The sequence below is a fragment of the Centruroides sculpturatus genome, unplaced genomic scaffold (assembly GCF_000671375.1).
Source record: "Centruroides sculpturatus isolate CEXI.00-Female unplaced genomic scaffold, Cexi_2.0 scaffold133, whole genome shotgun sequence".
Taxonomy (NCBI): Eukaryota; Metazoa; Arthropoda; class Arachnida; order Scorpiones; family Buthidae; genus Centruroides; species Centruroides sculpturatus.
In genome coordinates this window covers 460,994-470,593 of record NW_019384319.1, presented here as the reverse complement: position 1 = coordinate 470,593, position 9,600 = coordinate 460,994, and positions in this window count along the sequence as shown.

The following is a 9,600-nucleotide window of genomic DNA, read 5'->3' as shown; positions in this document are numbered from 1 at the left end:
CTAGTCGTATATCATAAATAGACTAATATTATATAGTCTATATAGACTTATAATGTCAAAAGATAGAATTTTTATCTCCTCATTGTCGTAGATTTAGATGGAAGATAGAGAAATTATTAGAGAAAGAATTACTTCTTCGCTTTCGTCAGATTCTGCGGTTGGCGATACTTTTATTGATAGATTGGATAAACCATACCAAGGAAAATTGTCGAAAGTTTCTGCCATGACGTCATAAGTAATTGTTACTGTACGCAGCTGCTCTGTCAAAAGATAATTTTTCTTTGTCCTGATAATGATAAATCTACCGTGGTCCTCGTCTATTGATATTATTTTTGGAGATGCTGAAGGTTGTTTAACAAGGATGGAAAAATTCTGATTGATAGAATCATTTTTAAAATTTTGGTGACAGTTTCCAATATTGGATTTAGCCGACAAAAAAATATATTTTAAAAAATGACTTTTAAAATATTTTTTATTAAAATTTCTTTTTATTTACATTTAAAAAATTATTATTATTATTATTAAGAATGATTTTTAATAGATAAACATTTTTATTTCCTTTAACTGTGGAAGAAGTAAATAAAAGTTGATAATTGTTAACAGATAAATGCATAGAAATATTTATTATTTATTAAAATATTAAATATTTATCGCTTAATATAATAGAATTATTTTATTCTTGAAAAATTTTTATTCATGTAAGAATTTAGTTTCTTAAGTTAGTATTATTATATTCTCTTTTGAATATTTTATTTTAAGAAATAGCAGAAAAACAGAAGAAAGTGAATTCTGGAAATTGTTTTGCTCTCAAATACCCCTTCTTTTTCTGTATGTCCTGTTGATATATAGTCCAGATTCGCATTTGTCATAGTACTATAGAAGATGTCCAAGTATATTTATCATTGTGGTTATCAATCAGCCTACTAACCGGAAAATGCTCTTTCTTCGACCCAAAATTCTTATCCATTGTTCACTTCCTGTTTTCGACATGAGATTGCCTTATTTTGAAATTTCTCGTTACAATTTTTTAAATTTAAAATCCAATTTAAGATATAATAAATCCGCATAATCCTACTTATGCCTACTTACATATACATGTATATGCATATAATTACAGGAGCACAATTCGTTTTTAGAACTTCTTGAACTGTCATCTCTGGTCTCTTTCAGATTCAGCAGAATGGAATTCAAGTCAATGACTAATGGTTGACTTTTGTAACCGAGCTCCTATTCTCCCATTCTTGATTCTCGTGTGGGTTTCCCTTAGGAAACTGCAGAATCATTCTTAAAATTGGCATATTATTACTGAATATAAAGCTGGGTATTTTTAATAAAAATTGAATATTTTAAGAGGGAAAAAACAATTTAAAAATCTCTTTTAACGTTATGAAATAACAATATAATTTCTATAGATCAACAGATAAAAAAAAAATGTATTTAATAAATAGAAACGATGTAAAATTGAATTATTAATTTATATCCTCTAATATTTTCTATAATAAAATAAAATAATTATATTATATTTAATATTTAACGAAGCTTTAAATAAATATTACTTCTTTAAAAACTAATTATTTATAGAAGGAATTTATTTAGTAATTATTTACGATATATAAAATTGATAAAATATTCAGATTTGATACATTAGATTACACAATTCTCTTGTTTATTTTGCTATATTTAATCAATTAAATAAATAAAACTTATTTCTAGAATGTTAGTTTAAATTACAAAAATGATTCTTATGGTTTACTTCACAAATTTTCAATCTCTTTTATATAAAAATAAAAGAAAATGGGGGAAAAATACAATTGAAAATAATTCGTGTTCAACAAAAAATGAAAATAAAAATAAAATAAATGGGTTTTGCAGTAAAAATATAAAATTATATAAAATAAAATTGATGATTTTATTTTGTTTTTCATCGAATGTTCATTCACCCGTGCTATTTCTATTTTAATTTTTTTTCTCTTGCTTAATATTCTATATATAAAAATATACATATATACATATTTTTTATTATCTAAATACGTCATTTTATAAATATATAAGCAAATAAATAAAGGAATATGATTAAATCACGTAATATATGGTTCAAATATACCATATTTATTGATATAGTAACTTATAATTAATACACATAGGATTACATATATAATAGTAAGAAATATTTCAATGTTTTTAACTCGATAAGAAATGTATAATATTTCTTATCGAATTTAATATATATATATTCAATATTCTTTTTCGGAATTACCTTTTGCAAAAGATTTAGAAGTTGAAGGATATTGTTGAACAGAACGAGGATCCGTTGGTTAATCCCCTTTCACCACTTCCAATATTTCTCTATAAATACGAAATGCTGAAATTTGTTTATCAATTTCAATAGTAGTTGGGGGAAGAATATCCTGATACTCGAAAACAGCTAAATCGGTCTCTAGGTTGGATGAATGATCCAGAGAATGGGTAATACCATGGAATTGGAATGCAACACAGTTACAAAAAAAACAACATTACTTGCTATTTTCTTACGAGCTACCATACAACAAATTTGTTAATATAACAGTAACGAAAAGAAGATTCTGTACAAAGTAAATACACATGTCCTATTTATCTTCATTAAATGAGAAGAATGGTCTAAAATATTGGCTCTGTTTCAAGCAACATCAAAATAGAATCAAAATTAATCAATTAAAGCAATAATTGAGCTGGAATTTGAAAAAAATTGTAGACCTATAAATCCCCACTGTTGTCCACCTGCCTGTCTTTCTGTTTGTCCTTTCTCAATCTCGAGAACGGAGTTAGATAAAATCCGAGACAAGATATGGAAACCTTAGGGCAGGATGCCCCCGATTAACTTTATACAAACTTTCGGCCTAGACCCGGAAGTCACGTGTTTTCAATTCAAAAATCTTCTCTTGAAGGAGTTAAATAAATGACCGGCATGACTCTATTACTAACAGAGAAAGTATTATGTACAGGGACAAAATACTACTAATTTGAGGTGAAGAGTATATATTTTAATTTAAATTTATTAAAAATATGATTAAAAATTGCAGCCCGCCATTGTGACGATGTCAAATAAATAATTGCTCGTTTCTATTGTGTTTTATTTATTTTATTAAATATATCATAGTTTTGTTTAAAATAGACTGTATTTTTTATTATTTTAAAATATATTTAGTATATTTTTTTATGGAAGAATATTAAAATTTTTATCACGACAAATTATTATGATACGTAGGATTATATTACAGTGTGGCTTATATCAGTATTTTTTCAATATAGCGGTATCTTATTCCTATGTGGCTACGTGTTTTTCAGTATTGAAGCTTTCTTTTCGACATCAAAACTTCTTCCAATATATAGAAGTTTTCAAGAGGAGAGATGATTCTTCTAGTTGGTGGAAATATCAGGCGTCATACTGACAATAAGGTAGTTACAAAGAGCTACATCTCGGCTGGACGTGTCTCATAGAAAAATATGTGAGGTAATATAATAGAATATTGCTTCAGAAAGGATTATTATAAGTTATACTAGGAAAAATAATGTTAAAGAAGTTTCAGACATATTTGAAGCGTTAAGAAACTTAACTTATGAAGTAGGCCTATAGAGTATATTAAAGATTAAATATTAAGATTCTTATATATATTATATTTTTTTATTAAGTTAAATAATATTCTAAATAAAGCTTACATTAAAAATTACTCTATCTGTTTATTAATGAATGAATTTCAATATTATAATTTTATAAAAGCGCATTTAGATTATCCTGTATTAGAAAAATATACATTATAAAAATATATAAATTTACATAGCCTAATAATTCTAATACAGTAAACAATAATTTAGGATATAAAAAAATATACAAATCCGTAATATGAAGATAATTAAACTAAGATAGAGATTTAATAAATTTTAATTCATAAAATTATGTGTTATAATCTAATTAAAAATTAAAAAAAATAAAATTGATAGTGGTAGAAAAGCTAAGATTAGAAATTTTATAGAAAATTAAATGAAATTCATCTTTTGATGCATCAAAGAACAGAGCGAATGAGAGAGAGAGCTCATATTTGAAGTGAAGATGAGTCAGTTGTTGACAATAAAGATGAGTGATATCTACTTGATCGAAATTAAAAGGAAAAAATCAATAGTTTCAAACAGAAATTTTTTCATTCATTTTAATTAAAAAATGATTAATGTTTCCAAATATCCATAGCTCTTGTTCATAGTATATAAAAAAATAATCGTTAACTAACTGAGAATTATTTCAGGTAGCTCGTTCTCTACACTTTTTATATTATAAAATACAGATTTAATATACTAAAATATTTATAATTTTCTGCTTTAAAGATTTAATATCTTCAAAAATTTATTTCGTTTCATCTCATTTATAAGAAAAATGTAATTTTCTAATTTTACATTACTCCAAAATTCTGCATATGCATATATAAGCAAAAATTCTGAATGATTAATCTTAAAAATCTACAGTCTTTTAGAGATGCTAATTTAATATCTTATCATTAAAAAAATGAAAATATATAAGAAATGTAGATTTAATTTTCGTAAATTTCGTGGATTATTTCCATCACAATCTAATTAAATATATTACTTGTAAATCCTATCTCATTCTGCCATCTATTGCATAAAAGAATCTATAAATATTATTGTTTCTAAATAAATACAATAAATAATATATTTTTATTTAAAATTCTGGATTAAATAACGTATATTTGGTGTAATAAGTGTAAATTTTAGAGCTTTGGGAGATTAACACTATGCCATCTTCTTAATGTTCTCTCTGGTGATATATAGGATGTGGTAGTGAGTCTTGGATGTGTAGACTACTAAGAGTTAACGATATCTATCAAGACTCTTAAGAGTAATATTTCAACCATGAAATATTCCAAGAGATTTCAATCATCGATATATACTCGTACATTTACCATTTGGCAAGATTACTTACAGAAATTCTTCCATAAACTATGGGAATCATCAAATTGATGTTTAGACTGAATAAAAGGCAATTTTCTGTAATATTCTTGAGCATGTTACAGTCAATGTTATCCATAAACTGATTCAGGAAAGGTTTCTATGACTTTTCAGATAAAAGCATTCAATTTTCTAGCGAATAAGAACATTATGTAAATTTAATAGGTCTATTTTTAAACAAAAGCTTTTAAGAGAGAAAATTATCTCCAGTAACAAACTTTTTAATAGGATACTCGTAAAAATACTCATAAATTCGTTTAACGATTATAATAATTCTAAAAATTCTACAATTAAAAAGTATTGTTTTATTCTGTTTTAATCAAGTTCTTTCAAATAAAATGAAATATTTAAAATAATAAAATATTCTTTTAGCTGATTACATTCGAAATGATAATATTCTTGAAACGATTTTATTGATTTTTCTTGTAGATAGAATCAAGTATGCTGGTAGACTTATAGCTCTTTTTCAAATTTATATATCTCGATCGATTACTAAATTATATTTTATATACATATCAATCTTATTTTCGTCATATAAAATTATAATTAAAGTTTAACTTCCGTATTATGTAATTTCTCTACTTTTGTAAACATCAGAAGTGCATGATTTATAACTGTATTGATATAAAAACAAATTTGTTTTTCTAATAGGATTTTGGGATTTTTATTCGTTTTATTTCATAATTTGGTTGTAATTGAAAATATTGCAGACTTATAAATTCCCACTGTCATCCGTCCGTGTGTCTGTCTTTCCTTAATCTCGAGAGTTAGATAGATGAAATCTTAGACCAGATATGGAAACTTTAGGGTCAGGAAGCCTAAAGTTTCCATATTTGGAATCCATATCTAATTACATGCGAACTTCGGATACAAACCGAGTCACTTCAATTCAAAAATTTTCCCCTGAAAAATGTTAGATAGATGACCGGCACGACTCCAGTGTTAAAGGAAAAGTATGATGTACAGGGGCAAGATACTACAGTACTAATTTGAGGTGGAGAGCATATATTTTAAATTAAATTTTAAAAAATATGATTAAAAATTGCAGCCCGACATTGTGACGATGTCGCAATAAATAATTGCTCGTTTTTATATAAAAATCATCGTTTAATACGCGGTTAAATTCTAAAAATTTAATAGAAAGGTGCTAAAATTTAAAGATTTTAATATATTTTACTTAGATAAATAAATATATATATATTATTTCAGTTGCATTTCTTTTTTTTAAATATAAGCAATATTTTAAGCGTATTTTAATCTTTTACTGCATAAAGTTTATGGTAAAAAGTCGAAATGAACCAAAAATATCTAGATAAAAGAATTACAATGTGTAAATAATAAATAGAAAAAAAACTAGAATATTAGCCTATAAAATATTTTCTTCTGTTCATTTTAAAACTTTGTAGAATTTTAATATGTTTAAAATATTCTATCTTCAATTTTATTCTTCCTTAAATTCTCTATTAGAATTTTATATCGTAAATTTTTATATTACATGAAACTTTCTAAACAAATTTTCTATACTTTCCTGCATCAAAGAACTTATTCGATTAAAAAAATATATACATACAAGTTGAAGAATGTTATATAATAAAATATAAATTTATTTCTAATTTAATTTTGATTAATTTAAAAAATATAAGAAAGAATTTTTCAGGAATATTTATTCAATTTTCCAAACTAAATTCATTTTAAGGTGTAGGAAATTTTATTAATACAGAAATTGTTGTTTATATATCCTAGTAAACAAAAATATATATCTAGATGCACTGTACATTTCTACAAATGAATTTAAGAGATAGTAAATCTGATGCAAATGTTCATATATATCTTCGACAATATATTGTCTACTTTTCCAACAAATTTATAGCATCAAGCATGAAATAATGTTCATATTTTGTGAAACTACAATGAATATTTAATGTTAACTCTCTTAAAAAGAAAGAAAAATTCCCGTTTTAGATACATTGTTAAGATTTACTGCATATCGTGAACTATTTCTGTAATAATATCTGTTCAGAGGAATGAGACGAGACGAAAATTCTTTCTCCTGTAATATAAAGGTATAATAATTAAATTCCTTGCTTTAAAAAAAAGCTTTCTGAAAACTAATTAATTAATTTTAACCCTGTAAATTATTCTTTTTGACGTAATTTTAAACTTAAAATTCATTTTTTTTCTTCATTTATTTTTAAATAGGATGTTCAAATTCCATGCAATGTTTTTATGATATTTAATATGTTTGAAAGGAGAAAAAACTACAAGATAATAACTATAAATTTAAAAATTTGTATGCAATTCCGTGAGGGAATAATATAAAAAAACATAATCTTTTTAATTTTTTTAACTTGATGTATGAGTATTTATCATAATTTTATAGCGATTTTTAAGATTCAATTCATAAATGCATAATGAACAGTTTTACCATGTATAAAATAAATAAAAATGTTATATTTAAATGTACAGTACAGTACGTAGAGTTAGATATAAGAACAAACTGTAACGGGCTTACACACAGACATACTACGTACTGTACTGTACAGTACAGTACATGTTTGTGGTTGTCATAGAGTCTACCAGTTGGATTTACAAAGCCAAAATTTCTTTTAGATTGAATCACATATATAAAGTTAGAGTTTAATAATTTAAAAAAAAAATCTAAAATAAAGATAGGAAGGATAACAGGCGTTAAGTTATACGTGCTTAATCAACTACAAAAAACTAATTTAAGTAAGTTATATAAGAATGTTTAGAAAAATTCTGAAAAGTTGAATAATCCTTATAAATTTCGCATTACTTAATGTTCCTCAGCAATATCTAACATCAGCTATTTTCAGACTTTTGTCTTTTCAGTTCGGTAAAATTCCATAAGATGCAGTTGTTGAGGCGTAAAGTTTCCGCACCAGGGAACGTCTTTTCTCCTTTCGCTTCATTGCAATGTTAATTTAGCGAATTAAAATGCTAATTGTTGCAGTAATTAGGAAAAGACTGCCAAGTAAACAGGGACCGAAACAGTAAAAGATATAAGTGAATTCTTACTTCTTAAAAATCAATGATTTCTAAGGGAATTCGAACTTGGATCACTCGCTCACACCTTCACTAAAATTGTCATCTGGTAAAAGCTTTAAGTGTTAAGTAATTTAAATTTATCTGGAATTTCAATGAAAACTTGAGAAGATCGATCAATGAGAAAGAGCCACTTATCGAATAATTCCAGACATTGTGCTATCTTCACAAACAATTTCAAGAGACAGATTCAAAACTTCTCTGCCACCTTAACTCAAAGACACAACACGAATTTTAAACGCGATTGAACGGCATGTTAAGGGGACAAAAAATCGATATTAACAGACAAATTTTTGAGGATTGAATAATACATCACCAAGCAATGTCATTTCTATATATATATATAAATTTTCTTTCTCCTTTTTTCTCTTTCTTCGACCGAAGACATACCGAAAAAATGGTAATTTTAAAATGAAACATTTTTCGAATTATAACGAAAAATTTGATAGAATTTTTGTATAGAATAATGGCTGTAGTTATAAGTCTAAAAGAGATATTTCAAACAACCGTTTAAAGTTATTTTGATTGTAAAGCTTTGTATTTGGAGAAACCTTTTGAATAAAAATATTTTTATACTAAATTTGGTTATTTCTAAAATTCTGAATACATTAAAAACTTTTTAATATTTAAAATTCATTTTTTCTTCAAAAAAAAAGTAAACACATTTTTACATTTTTCTCGATAAAAACTCGGTTTTTCTTTCATAAATATATTTAAAAATTAATATTGACCAATCAATAACAGTTACAAAACACATTATTATTACGTCGAAACGGTTTGCTTTGTTTGGTTCTTTTCAATTCTCGAATCGACCAATAGCGTCGTTTTATCCTGATTAATTATTAACCAATCAACTTTTATTAATGTATATTTGTTTAAAATAAGCTTTCATTGGCCATCGATCTTTTTAAGTATAAAAAATTAACCAATAATACAAAAATATTGAATATTTAATCGAAATTCAACAGAAATTTTATTCAAAATTTATATCTTTTTTTAATAATAAAATTTTTTCCTTGAATATTATAAAAAATGTATAAGTTAAATTTAAATTCTGATAAAATGTGGGAAAAGGGGAACTTTGTTTTATGCAATTTAGATTCAGAAATAAGTCTTAAGGGTACAAAGATTTCCCATTATTGTAATCACAGCAGAAAATTTAGCTCATATTCCATCTTTTAAGATAGACCACTCTATCTTGTTGAGATTCTTTTATAACCTAAAGCAAGAAGAATTCTTTTCAAGGTAATATGTGCTGGTTGAGCGCTTACAATTGGATTTCAAAGATGGTGCTTAAAGTCTGCCAATATCACGATATCTGGAACAATATAGCATAACAATATCAAAGAACTGACTTCTTATAGCATTATAGATCTGTTTCTGCCAATTTTAGATTGGACTGATACACTTTCTATCAGTAAGTTGAAGATATTGGAAAATGTGGAGAATTTTAAGTTTCAAATTTCTTTCCTTTTTTTAGAATTTTTCATTTTAGAATAATTTATGATAAAATATAGAATAAATTCTCTTCATTAACTA